General features: G+C 40.5%; 1 protein-coding gene across 1 annotated transcript in view; it reads right to left on the bottom strand.

Moving 5' to 3' along the window:
• The window catches only part of ptprn2 (protein tyrosine phosphatase receptor type N2), a 121,021-nt gene that overhangs the window by 60,307 nt on the left and 47,276 nt on the right, over nucleotides 1–13,438 (bottom strand). The window lies entirely within an intron of this gene.

Genomic DNA, 13,438 nt, shown 5'->3' with positions numbered 1-13,438 from the left:
CAAGCACTTAATTTATTTTGAGCAATTAATGGAATAATCGTTTCAGCTCCATTTGAAACAACTATTTGCGCTTAGTTTTCTCTCTTGTTATTTCAAAATAAAGGACTGCTTTCTACTGGAATGAATGTGACAGCATGACTCAGTAAAAGATGCCACCATTTTCTAACACAATCCAAAATGGATCCTGACTGGGTCACACAGTGTGCTGAGCTGCTAATGTGCTCCTGACAGAGAATAAACTCATCAAGACAGCAGTATGAAAGTACACTTGAAAGATGCCTTGATTACAAAGCTTCTGTTTTGTCCCCTTTCAAACAATTTCAGCCTTCCAGTTTGAACTAATGCACTGCCTGAGCATCATCAATTATCTCTCAGAGGCTCCTTTTTTTCACTGAGGTATTGAAGATGCTTTCAGCTAGAGGAGGTTGATGTCAGTGTGAATACATTTGCCGTCAGCAGCCTTTAAGTCAATCCCTCTAACCACGTCTACAGTACAGTGGACATGTTTCCTCAGAGAGTGGATGAAGTAACTTAGAGCTCCGTCCTATCTGCCTTCCTGTCTCCGTCTCTCTGTGAAGCATCCGCGTTTTTCTTTCTGTGTACAGCTGGGAGTGGTGGGTGTATAATGACAGTGTAACACAACAGTCTCACGCAGGTGTCAAAATGACAAATATGACATTTCCCTTCTGAGATTGTATTAGTTCTGATATCATTTTGTATTCAGCCCGCCTGATGTGTAACTGGGCTCGTTTTTTATTACTATTTTTGCTTGAGGACAAAATGTGATCATCATTATATGTCTGAAGCAGAGCAGCTGCGGCTGCAAAGAGAAAAAAAAAAAAAAAGCAAGAAATGTATTCAGGATGGGATGCAATTCAAAAATCAAAATACACAGTTTGACTAGTGTGTTTGCTATTGTAGGAGCCCCCCCCCCCCACACACACACACACACACACACACACACACACTCTCTGAATCAATCATCTTACTGCAGTTTCTCAAACAATTCGTTTTCAAAGTGAGGCAGCGATTCAGTCACAGCGTGATGATTAAATCTATACACCACAGAAGCGGCAACAATTTTTTTTCAGCATTCACTCCCTAAATAACTGCAGAATCTCTCTATATGTTCCAAAGTCTCCTGAGATTGAACTCAAGTAGTTAGAGAGGGGAAAGACAAGACTGTATAAGCACACCTCCCTGTCTTTTTAAGGACACCTGTTGGGCTGCATGGCTCATCTCCTCCTCATTTAGCCGTCTGTCTGGGCTCCGTGGGGCTGATTACCAGGAAGAGCTGATTCCAGTTGCACTGCTTATCAGTCTAATTAGAGCCCCTGGCAGGTGACTTGAAGGGAAGTTGTGTGTCTCACGGATGTTCAGGCACAGCAATTTGTACAGGCAAAGTAAGCTGCGACATGTTACAAGGAAGAAGACAAGACAAAAATGTAAAAACAAAACTAATAAAACAGACAAATACGACATTTTTGGCTTGTGAATTGTGACTGTAAGGTGTTTATATGCGTGGGAAGTATATTTCAGGGCCTTTTTTTAATGCCTTGAGGAGGTTTAATAGAGTATTTTGCATCACAAGAAAATTTCAAGTGGTGTCAACAAGTCATGGGAAAGAGACGACATCTTGTCTAACATCCTCTGGTTAAAGTATCAACTGTCAGAAAACTGAGAGAAAATTTGAGACGTTATGGTTCTGTCAAGAGCGCTTCAATAGATGGAGCAGAGCAAATGGAAGATTAAATGAAAGCTTGATTTAAGCAAAAAAAAAAAAACAGAACATCAGACAAAGCAAGAACAGAAAAGAAGGGCAAAAAAAAAAGAAAAAGTGAGAGGCAGGGGCGGAAAGATATCGAGAAGAGTGGAGGACGGAGGAAGAATCCACAGGAGGCGAACAAGTTTTCCAGGTAGTGTATCAGTCACTGGTAAAAGGTCACTCGTCTGCTGTTCGCACATCCAGGTGCTAATGTAACACCTCTCACACCTTCCCCGTGTCTGGGCTGCCTGCAGGTTGGTGGGCAGAGAGACTGTTGTTTGTGCTAGGATAATATGCTGTAATCCCCCTTCTCAGATGTGGCCTTAACACAGGTAATTGGACTTGGGGTGTAAGGAAGCCTGTGGCTAGACACACACACACACACACACACACACACACACACACACACACACACACACACACACACACACCACACACACACACACACACACACACACACACAAACAAACATCACTGTGATGCACATAAACTGCAGTCTGATTTGAAATAACAATATAATTGCTCATATTTACAAGAAAGAAAGCCAGTCATGAAGTATAGCTGCTTTGTTCCTGGATTTGCACAGATTTGTGTCACGCTTAGGATTTCTCTGCATGTTAAAGCAGTTTAAATGGGACTTTAGTAGAGAGATTATCGGTAAATACAGAGTTTGGATGATTTGATTCTTTTTTAATCCTCTCCAAAACCAGAAATACCAGAGAAAAAGTGTGATGAGTTTGTCTGATGTACGTTAGCATTTCCAGTTAACTAGCGTAGTAACTGATCATTATTTTAAAAGTCAAAAAGCATTTCGTTCTATGTTTTGTACAGGTAATGTCAAAAAAAAGTGGTATGTAAGCCGAACAAATCAGTAAGTCCTGAGCTAGAAGCCTTTTCTCTTTTAACATTAAAATTGAAAACATAATGTTTTAAAATACAAACAATAAAGCATTAATGGAACATCTGTCTGCTTTGTCCAAGCTAAACAGGGTTATCTTAGAATGAAATAACTGATCTCATCTTGCATGTTTTCTTGACATACTTGAAATACAAGAGCTAGTTCTACATAAAAATATGGGAACAATCTCGTGTCTTTATTTCCATGTCTTCCACATGGATCATCAACTGGAGAGCTTTAGCTTCGGTCTTTAAGCATGATATCATGTCATCAAGGGCCTTTTTAAGAACCCCTTTCCAGGGTTCATCATATGAAAGTAGTGAGCCGGAAACATTAAGCATTCAGCTGGAGGCGACATCTGCAACCAACTCATGAAGTTACGATAGCTTAACTAGCTAGCAAACTACCACTGAACTGGATAGGGTTTACAAAAGGGCAATTATCTTCATACAAAATAATCCACAATGTCTTTAAACCAGACGTACTTCCATTATTTCGATCTATGCAAGGGCATAGCTGCAGGTATTTAGGCATGCTCACTTTCCTTCTGGAAAAAATGATCATATAAATATATATTCCTCTCCTTTGTGTCATCCCAAGTCAATCTGAGGTGGATATTGGAGTTAAATTGAAAGCCTTAAAGAGTGGTTTGAGATAGGAGCGAGTTATCACCTCCACAGAGAGCCCTGGGAGACACAGCGCTCCTCTGTAGCAGTCCAGCCTGATGCATACAGGCCACTGACCCATGACAGTCAGCCCGTATCGATTTAAGAGGAGGCAGAGGACACAGGGAGAAAGGGAGAGACAGGGGGAGAGAGGGGAGGAGGAAAGAGATGAAAAACAGTGAGGAGGCCAGGGAGCAATATCCCTCTTAAAACGTATCCATAATTCATTGTCTTTTCTTTCTTTCTTCCTTCGATACTTTATTTCTCTTTCAGATGGGTGCATGGCGGGGGATTGTTCATTTTTTAAGGGGGATTAGCGACGACCTATTTTGAAATGCATCCCTGTGGTACTCAAACACACACACACATAGACACACATGTACAGTACGAACACAAGGACACACAGTCGCAGTCTAAATCGTCCAGCCAAGGTCCTGTTGTGGGAAATACGGAAATGTGCCCAAAAGGAACCTTTTCAATATTTAAAGAGATGATTATTCCCTTTTTTTCTTGAAATTGTAAATTACAACGAGGTGAATCCATTACTGCATGTTTTAATGCTTATAATGTAAAAATGAAACTTTCAGACATAATATAAGCATGTTACTGCCAAAAGCAAATCATTGTGGACATTGTGCCCCTAAAAAATGAAGCTGGGTCTGTTCAGCAGCGCTCAGTTGAGGAGGAACTTTAAACAGTGGTTCTAAAAAGGGAGTCTTAACCATAAAAAAACAACATGTTGAATCCATTTAGCACTGTGAACAATTGCCTCTGGATGTAAACACTGAATTAATGCCTGTCTACCCAAAAAATAATAATAAGTAGATAGATAGATAGATAGATAGATAGATAGATAGATAGATAGATAGATAGATAGATAGATAGATAGATAGATAGATAGATAGATAGATAGATAGATAGATAGATAGATCTTTTTTTATTTTCGTGTCATGCACAAAAACGTGCCCAACCCTCATGGGTTTACAAGACACCAACAGTACAGCTGCAGTGGATCCACATCTCATCAGGTCACATTTGATTACAAGATGACATGTTGCTTAGTAGAGGTGTTAAACAGTGCAGCCGTAGCTAATGACTTTCTTTTAGTGCTGTGAAATCCTCTAGACATGTTCACTCCTCTATAACTTCTACTACTCATTTGTATAATAGAAGGAAGAGTGTGAAAAGTGAAAGATCACGGTGGAAAATCCTGTCCAAGACTACATCGAGCATGTTTGATAAAGATATTATGAAGGTATTATTTTACGTAGGAATTACATCCACATTGGAAACCTCGGTTCAGTGTTTGGTGCCAATGCAATTGGCTACTTTACCCATTGTTTACTTGCCATAACCACAATGTGCAAGTATTTCAGAAAGCAATATTTTTTTTAAACATTGTCATTAGACATAAAAAAGGCACCATTGGACATAATTGGAAGTTTTGCAGAATCACCCAATATGTTTGGCGGTGCAGCCAAGCAGAAATGTGTTGCTATGAATGATAATCACTATAAACTGCTTTTTAATTGTTGAAATAGGGAATATTTTGTGAATTGGCCAAACACTAAAATTGAACCATCTACTTTTGAATAATCGATTAGTTGGCAGTTAATCAATTAGATGTCAAATATTAGTAGTTGGCCTCTTAAATGTGAGTATGTTCTGGTTGCTCTAAGGCAGTAACTGAATATATTTGAGTCGTGGAAAAACAAGACATTTGATGACGTCATAATGGGCTTTGGAAAACACTGATCAACATTTTTCATAATTTTAAAGACCAAACAACTAAATCCTTGGTTGCATCCCTACAGCATATTACTTATGAATGCTAAGTAGTACCAAGGAATCATATACAAAATGCAGATAGCTTCACCTGTGGGAGAAAGATAGCCACAAAATCTCGATCTCTTTAGGCCACAACTGTGCATTATACGGTACTCTTTGCAAGATATCCACCTGCAGAGTTCAGTCACCCAGACAACTTTCAGTCAGTGGGAGGTTCATGCGTTTTGTATGACAAGGTGCACACAAGCTGCATGTAAACACAGCTGTGCCGTGGGCATATCTTGGCATTCTCATGAAAAATCAGCTCGTTACAACCAACTTCAAGAGAAAGAACACCACAGAACTGGTCATTATTTAGAGATTTTTCAGCCACTAAATATTTCTTTACACACACACACACACTGTTTCATATTCAAGGAGGTGCATAAAACTCAAAGGCAACAACCACCACGTCTTTGTGACTATACGCAGACCATAACATCTAAACACACAGCGGTGACTCGTCTTAATTACTGCTTATGCTGAACTACTGGGACACCTCAATCTGCATTACAGGTAAAAGGCCAAAATCGGTCCACAAAAACACAAACAGATATAGAGAGAGGCACAAAGGAAGTGAAAATTGAACATCTGTCTTTTTTCCTTTCAAACCCTGTGCCAGAGAAAGCTGGTGCTGCACCTGGACATGAATTATAGAGAGGCACTTGGAGGCGGGAGGTGGAAGAAAGAGACAAGAGGAAGAGAGGTGAATGAAAATGAGCGGACAGGGTGGATTTCACGTCTCCCCCATCTGGAGACACTCACCCGGTGGCTCTACGGGAACAACGATCAATTCACTGCCAATAACTGCCAATAAGGAATAACACCATGATATAATGAACTAACTGCTTCATAAAAAGTTGTATTAAATTATGCATAATTGCAAATAATGCGTTTCAAATAATGACAGCTCATTGTGTATCGCTGTTACGAAATGGCCCTCAAATTCTACACTGTGTTTTTCAGACTGCTGTAGTCCTTTAGGAAAAAATATATATAATTATTCTCAAAGAGGAACTACAAAAGCAAATAGTGCTTTGAAGATGGAAAGCCCGAAATGTCACCCACCCGCTTTGAAGCTCTCTGGCTCTCTTTGTTTCTCTACACTTGTAACTAAAAAAACCACTGCCAGAGCGCGTTGCATTCAGGGGCCAATTTAATGCGGATGTACCATTAAGAGAAAAAACACACAGGTACTAAAACATGCTCATGAGCTCCAACAGTGATGTACTAGAAACACACAAACACTCGCACCTGGAAAGGCTACATGGTGCAGCAAATGTATGGCCATCTCGCTTTGTTTTGTACCAACCCTTTGTGGCTTCAAGCACTTTAAGTGGCATCTGCCGCCTCTTTGATATGCAAGTCCATTAAGAGCCATATTCAAACAAATATACAATATTTATGTTTGTATATATAGAAATAGAGAGAGCGAGAGAGAAAAGAGAGGGAGAGAGAAGTTGGAGTACAGAGCTGAAACTAAGACTTGATTAATCACAGCTGAAAGACGGATAGAATTCTAAAAGTTCTGTGATAATCGATTTATTTAACATTTAAATGTTAAACATTTCCTCGTTCCAGCCTCTGAGTCGTGAGGATTGACCGCTTTCTTAGTATCATTTAGTATTAAACTACATATTTTATGATCTAAGAACTTAATTCATTGAGAATACCCTTAGTTGTAGCCCTTGTGTAATGCATATTAAGGACTTGATGAACTTAAAGGTGGAAATAAAATGTTTCTGTCCAGTCACACACAATAACATATATAATACATCTCCAGCTCCTTTGATGATTTTTCTTTGGGATTTCTGTTAACCATTGTGTCTTCATACTGGCTGGTGTATTACAACAAAAAAGGAACCGTACCATTTTAAGATAAATCAAAGCACCTTTAAAACTTAAATGGTATGTTTTACAAGTTTTACGTGATTCATTTGGCCGATGCTTCTGTCCAAAATAATCCGTTCAAATGATATACAGTCCAAGGCACAGCAGATTGAAAGCAAGCGCTAAACACTCGCTTCCCTGTTGCACCTACCAAAGAAATAAGTGCATTGCGAAGACACAGAGAAAGATATAGAATGAGGCAGAGGGGAGTTTCTGTTTTTCCGGCTTTAATGCCTCTTTAAATGTTCTTGCATTGTTATTGAGTCCTAAAAATGTAATTATCTTAAGTTAAATTTGTGCTAATGGGGTGAGACATTATCAGCTGTTTCGAGAAATGTGTTAAATCAAGCATTAACAGTCTTAATAATAAAACAGAGATTTGCATTACTTCGACTTAAGTTAAGTTCAGTAAAACATAATGCGCTCTAGTTGCACGTTACTTTGTGATGAAGTCAACATTTTCCGACAAACAAGATCATAAAGCCTAAAACTAAACTTCTCGAGTGGAGTCAAAAGCCTACAGTCAATTTTTTAGTTCACGATAATGGGAAATGTTTCAATTCTTCTCTTTTATTGAATTATGACTCACACGGGAGCATGAGATGGAAAGGAAGCTAATTTACATATCCGTTTGTATCTGCTGCCTCATAAAGTAGCACCCATCAAGTATACAAACCGCTGTGCGCACAACAAACACTATGCACAAGTGCCTGCTGTTCTCAACATGAGAGCCATCAGCACATGGCCTCTTCACTGTGGGTACCGGCATGGAAGATGAAGGGATGGGGAGGGGGTGTGTGGAGAGATGAGGGTCGGGGGGGTTCGGGATGAAGCAAAGGAGGAATAAGAGAGTGCTGCTGGTGGCAGAATCGAAGTGGAGGTTGGATTTTCTGCTCAACATGGTGCTCAAACCCGCAGCAAGTATTCGCTATCTCTATGGTCTGACAGCTTCTTCAGCTCCAAGCCTCTAAAAGAGTAAAAAAGATGAAGATCCCAAAGCTGGCTATAGACAAATGGCTCTGTAACGTTTTTTATTAAAGCAAATAATCAAAATTTTCTGCTATTCGTGGACAGTATTCATGAAAAGTATAATAATTCTGTCATTTGACTTTAGCACGTTCTGTTTAGATGCAGAGCGTAAACTCTGATGTGTTTTTTTTGTGGGAAAGCGTGCCGTTTCATCAGTTTATAAAGCATGAAGCTAGTGAGCCATTATGTTATTATGCTCACCACCACGTGTGAGAAAATGTGTTGTCGCCAGCCGTCCTGCGCGGCTCAGCAGGAAATTAGATCATGGTAAGATAAAAAATCGCATCATCAACACTTTGGCTCAAATCCAGAGAAAATAAGTTATTAAAAAAAATTTGGACAATATGACGAGAAACTGCAAGCTGGAACTGTTTGTACCAAACAAATACACAAATAACACATTGATTAGTTTTTCATGTACACTCTTTATAACTGCAAATCTTATGATAAACTCCTGATTCCAATTTTATCTTCAAAACAAGGAATATCAAGGAGGATTAAGCTAAAAGTGGGCAAATCCAATAGGTTATATGTATATCTATATACAGTATGTCTATCTATGTCTATGTATATATTTTGTGATATAGTTTTTTGGAAACACAGAACAATGAAATATCTGTTTTAGACTAATCTAGTGTGGAATATAGTTATGCAAGTATGTATGTGGTCAAAAACTATAGATTTCAACAGAGAACGTTTGACTTGAAGGAGGCTACAAATGTTCAACTCATGGTTCACTGGAGGAAAAGTCAGATGATCACTTCATTAGGATATATCCTCTGGGGCTCATGAACGTCTAGTCCAATAGAACAAGAAATCAAAAAGTGATAGCTACCACAGTAAAGACTGTAGGGAACATTTGCATGGTATTATTTTACGGTATACATCATTACATCATATAAAACACTAGATTATGGCATTTTTGTCATGTGAAGCTCAGCTTACTGCATAGGGATGGTTCTTATTTGAAACTCTGCAATGACTAAGGAGGATTTAAGAATATGTTAGAACATGGATTTAAAGAATTTACAGATTCAACCTGATTAATTTAAAGGGCCACTAGAAAATTTTCTGGTCTGCATAGGAGATGATGGACTGCTTATGTTGAAGAATAAGAATGGCATCATGCTGTTAAAAAGTAAGTTAAAAGTAAGACTTGAAATAAAAAAGAACAAACAATTATAGATGAGAAGTGTAACTAATGGGTTTGGACACCAGCGTGGGTGGATTGTTTAGTAATTTTGTGTCTTTTTGTAGTTGTTTTACCCCTTTTTGTAGTTACTTTGCGTGTCTTTGTAGTCGTTTTGTGTTTCTTTGTGGTCATTTTGTCTGTCATTGTGGTTGCTTGGCCCCTTTTTATAGGTATTTTGCGTATCTTTGTAGTCATTTAATGTTTACTTGTGGACATTCTGTGTCTCTACGTGGTCGGTATTTGTCTCTTCAAGTGACATTTTGCAGGTGAAAGCCAGAGGGGCTCCTTAGTTTTTTGGCCCCTGGGCCTGTGCCCGATAGACTCTATCAGAAATCTGTCAGTGGACGTCAGTATAAATATATTCATAACCTTGTCAGAAAGTTTTACGTTCTATCGAAACACATATTAGGACAGATATGTGTTGATTTAAACTGCTCAGTATTGGCAAAAGAAAAAGTACCCTAATACCACAGCATCATGCGTTGACACACTTCACATTTAAACATATTGCTGTATTCCTTTCTTAATCCATGTCTTTCTCATCTCAATGCTCCCCCCCCCCAATAAAACAATGCATATTCAATTTCTGTTTACGAACTCAGGGTCTCTCTGGGTGTCTGAAAAAGGTTGCTCCGTTGTTCCAATTTGCGTAGCGTTTCACCCCCTACTCATTAATCTCCCTCCGTTCGCTGATAGCTTCGTTTCGTCCACTAGAAAATCGCTTTCAATTATTCATGCCTATTTTCCACAAATACCTTGGAGATGGAATTAGCAAACAAACAATGCCAGGCGACACTAATCCTCGTCTACAGCAAAGATCCTTTAATGCACTAGAGATCTGGCCGGCTGTTGACAGGCACCTGTTACTGTCTTCAGCAGCTTTGCAACAGCAATGTTGACACAGTAAATATGTTTGCAGGAGCAGTGTAGCCCTGACCCTACAGGACATTGAGGCGCAGGGATAATACTGAAGGAAAGGAGCGAGGAAGGATGGAGATCAGGAGAGCACGTGGAACGGGAAAGAGCAGGACTGAAAAGGATAAAGGGGAGTGTAAGACACAGCTCAATTCATGGGTTGGGACATTCCTGGATCCTAAACAGAAAAGGAAACGTTCCCACATGACACCTTTTTTCTGTTAGACGAGCACAAAGAGTCAGTGGCTGATGAAAGTACGTTCTCCGGGCCAGGAACAAGGATAAAGACTAGATGTTTTAAGCCTGATTTCCAGATGCCAGAATGCCCTGTTAGAGCAGCATTTATTTTTTTTAATAGCTGTCTTTTGAGATATTTTCTCGTCCTGAAGGCGCTAGGAGGGAAGTAAATACAAAATAAAAAAAAAAGAATAAAGCATTGTGACCTTGGAATTAAAACGATATCTGATGCCCTGGTAGAGCCGAAAAAAGTTTCCACAAAAACAAAGCAGCGATATTCAGCGTTTTACTGTGACTCATACAACTCTGGTTATCTAGCATCCTGCAGCAAGCAAACACACATACATGCACACACACAAACACACACAAACAAACGCATGCATGTGTGGAGTAAACAAACCTATTGCAACAGACAGCAGAAGTTTTTGAGATCAACAATGCATAAATGTTAGGGAAGATAGAAAGAGATGTGTCCTTTCGAATAAGCATCATTGTGCGTTTATGTTTGTGAATATATATATTTGTGTGTTTGTTTGTTTGTGTGTGTGTGTGTGTGTGTGTGTGTGTGTGTGTGTGTGTGTGTGTGTGTGTGTGTGTGTGTGTGTGTGTGTGTGTGTGTGTGTGTGTGTGTGTGTGCCTGTGCCCTCTAGCAGACAGGAAGATGATGCAAGGGAGCCTGGCAGGGTACTACAGAGACTGAAAGAAGATAGTGAGACTGACGGTTTAGACGACTGAGAGCCGAGCTTGTAGCTGGATGACACACACACACACACACACACACACACACACACACACACACACACACACACACACACACACACACACACACACACACACTTTCACACACTTTCTCACACTCAGACACACATGCACAGAGCCAGGGGCGATGGAGGAGAAGAGACCGAGGAAGACTTTGATCACCGAACTGAGCACATTCAAGCACTCAACCAGAGAGGGCAGTCAGTGATGAGGAGAGGGGAGAGTGCCCAGGGAGAGAGGGGGGGGAAGGGAGGAAGAGGGAGGGAGAGGAATCTGGTTGTTTTCTGACCTCTGCGCTCACTGATACAGATGTTAAAGCATGAACACACAGACAATCAGGCATCCGACACAGACACCACGGAGCTCTGTTGTATTAAAAGAGGTTAAAAAAAAAAAAAAAAAAAAAAAAAAAAAAAGGTTTTCCTGACATGTTTTTCTTTATCGCGTAGACCCATGCTGACAAAACTAATTTCATTTTCAGCCATCTGAACACTGCGTCTCAACGTGAGCATAATGAAAGCGGTGGCAACATTTATTTATTTACACTTATTTCTTTAGCCTCTAGCCGCTTGCTGAATTTCTGAATGGTAAATATTACAATATCAAGCAGAAACCAGACACACAAATGTGTCGCATAGGAATCCCCACGGCTTATATTAACTTTACAAACGGTGTATGTCCGAAATAAAACAGGCAGCAGTAGCACTACAGATCCGTCCTCCATACCGGAGATGCAGGTGGATAAACCATTGTGCTGTTTGCGAAGAGAGCAGGTAATTGTCGTTGCCATTTTGACAAGTGTTTGCCAGAGTGAAGGTCAACTCTGTCTGCGTGGGAGATCTATGCTAATCTGCTCAGCTGGAAAAGACTACCACTCACCACACAAATGGTAGCTATAGCACCATTATGCAGTCACGGCTACCGTGTTTTCACTTTAGAGTTGTCTGCAAGGGTATGTGTGTGTGTGTGTGTGTGTGTGTGTGTGTGTGTGTGTGTGTGTGTGTGTGTGTGTGTGTGTGTGTGTGTGTGTGTGTGTGTGTGTGTGTGTGTGTGTGTGTACAAGCAGATCAGAGAGAGTAACAGGCCTTCCTACAGAGAAGAGCGAGTAGAGAGACAGACAGACAGAATCAGACAAACAGACGGAGACGAATGGAGTAAGTTATATTTAGTCTCTCTAAAGTTTTAGAATAAAACAACACATTACACAGCTGCTTACAAAACTCTCCTCTTGGCTATAAAGTAAACTTTTCATTGAATGTGTATAAGCGTCTTGTTTTTTTGCATATTTTCAATGAAAAAAATGGAGTGGACAACAGTAATACTGAAAGAAAAAAAAAAAACGTTTTCAAGCTTGGCTGAAGTAAAAAATGAAGTGGATGTATCCTTAAAAATAAAATGTTACAAAACGCAATGGAAATAGACTTAATGACCTAACTATGACGTACATGAAGACTTAAACACAGCGAAGTTTCTGCTCTCCTAAAGTGACAAAAAACTGGCGCAATATTGAGATGTGGAAACTTGACTACTGTCTTACCCCCTAAAATACACAGGAATTTTCTCACCAACATTTCTGCTGTGTGTGTGTGTGTGTGTGTGTGTGTGTGTGTGTGTGTGTGTGTGTGTGTGTGTGTGTGTGTGTGTGTGTGTGTGTGTGTGTGTGTGTGTGTGTCAGAAGCAGAGGCAGGAACACGGGAGCAGACGTTGTCTACGTCCGTGTTCTCCGCGTGTCTCCCTCGGGTGACAGCCGTGTGTCAGGGTCTCTGCTCTCTGCTCCAGATGGCCCAGCCGGTTGCTCCCGGGGTCCCCAGGCTCCCAGCGCTCATTGACCAGGGCCGGGGTTCTCACGGCCTGGGGGCCCGCGGACTCATTGCTGTGGCCTGGCCTCTGGGGCCTTTGGGGCCTCAGAGGGGCTCCGGGGTCGCCCAGCCGTGACAGCCGAGACAATAGGAGTGTCCTCACCCAGCTCCCACCCACCACCTACTAGCCTGTCTTAACAAACACACACACATATATATATATATATACACTCACTCACCACTGCGTTTGGCCGGGCCATTCTTGACCACGACAGCAGCCGGGTCACCAGGCGTCATTTTTTTTTAATCAAACACTTACAAAACCCGGTGATCAATAAAAAACAAGCTTAACTATCATAGAAGTAGTAGAACACAAATGTGTCGCAAATCTGGATGATGATCGATCAACACACATCCTTATCGGCAATTAAAAATATAATGACAGCACATAATTGTAGACAC

The sequence above is a fragment of the Anoplopoma fimbria genome, chromosome 21, assembly GCF_027596085.1.
Source record: "Anoplopoma fimbria isolate UVic2021 breed Golden Eagle Sablefish chromosome 21, Afim_UVic_2022, whole genome shotgun sequence".
Classification (NCBI taxonomy): Eukaryota; Metazoa; Chordata; class Actinopteri; order Perciformes; family Anoplopomatidae; genus Anoplopoma; species Anoplopoma fimbria.
The sequence above is the reverse complement of the archived record's forward strand: the minus strand, read 5'-3'. Positions and strand labels throughout refer to the sequence as shown.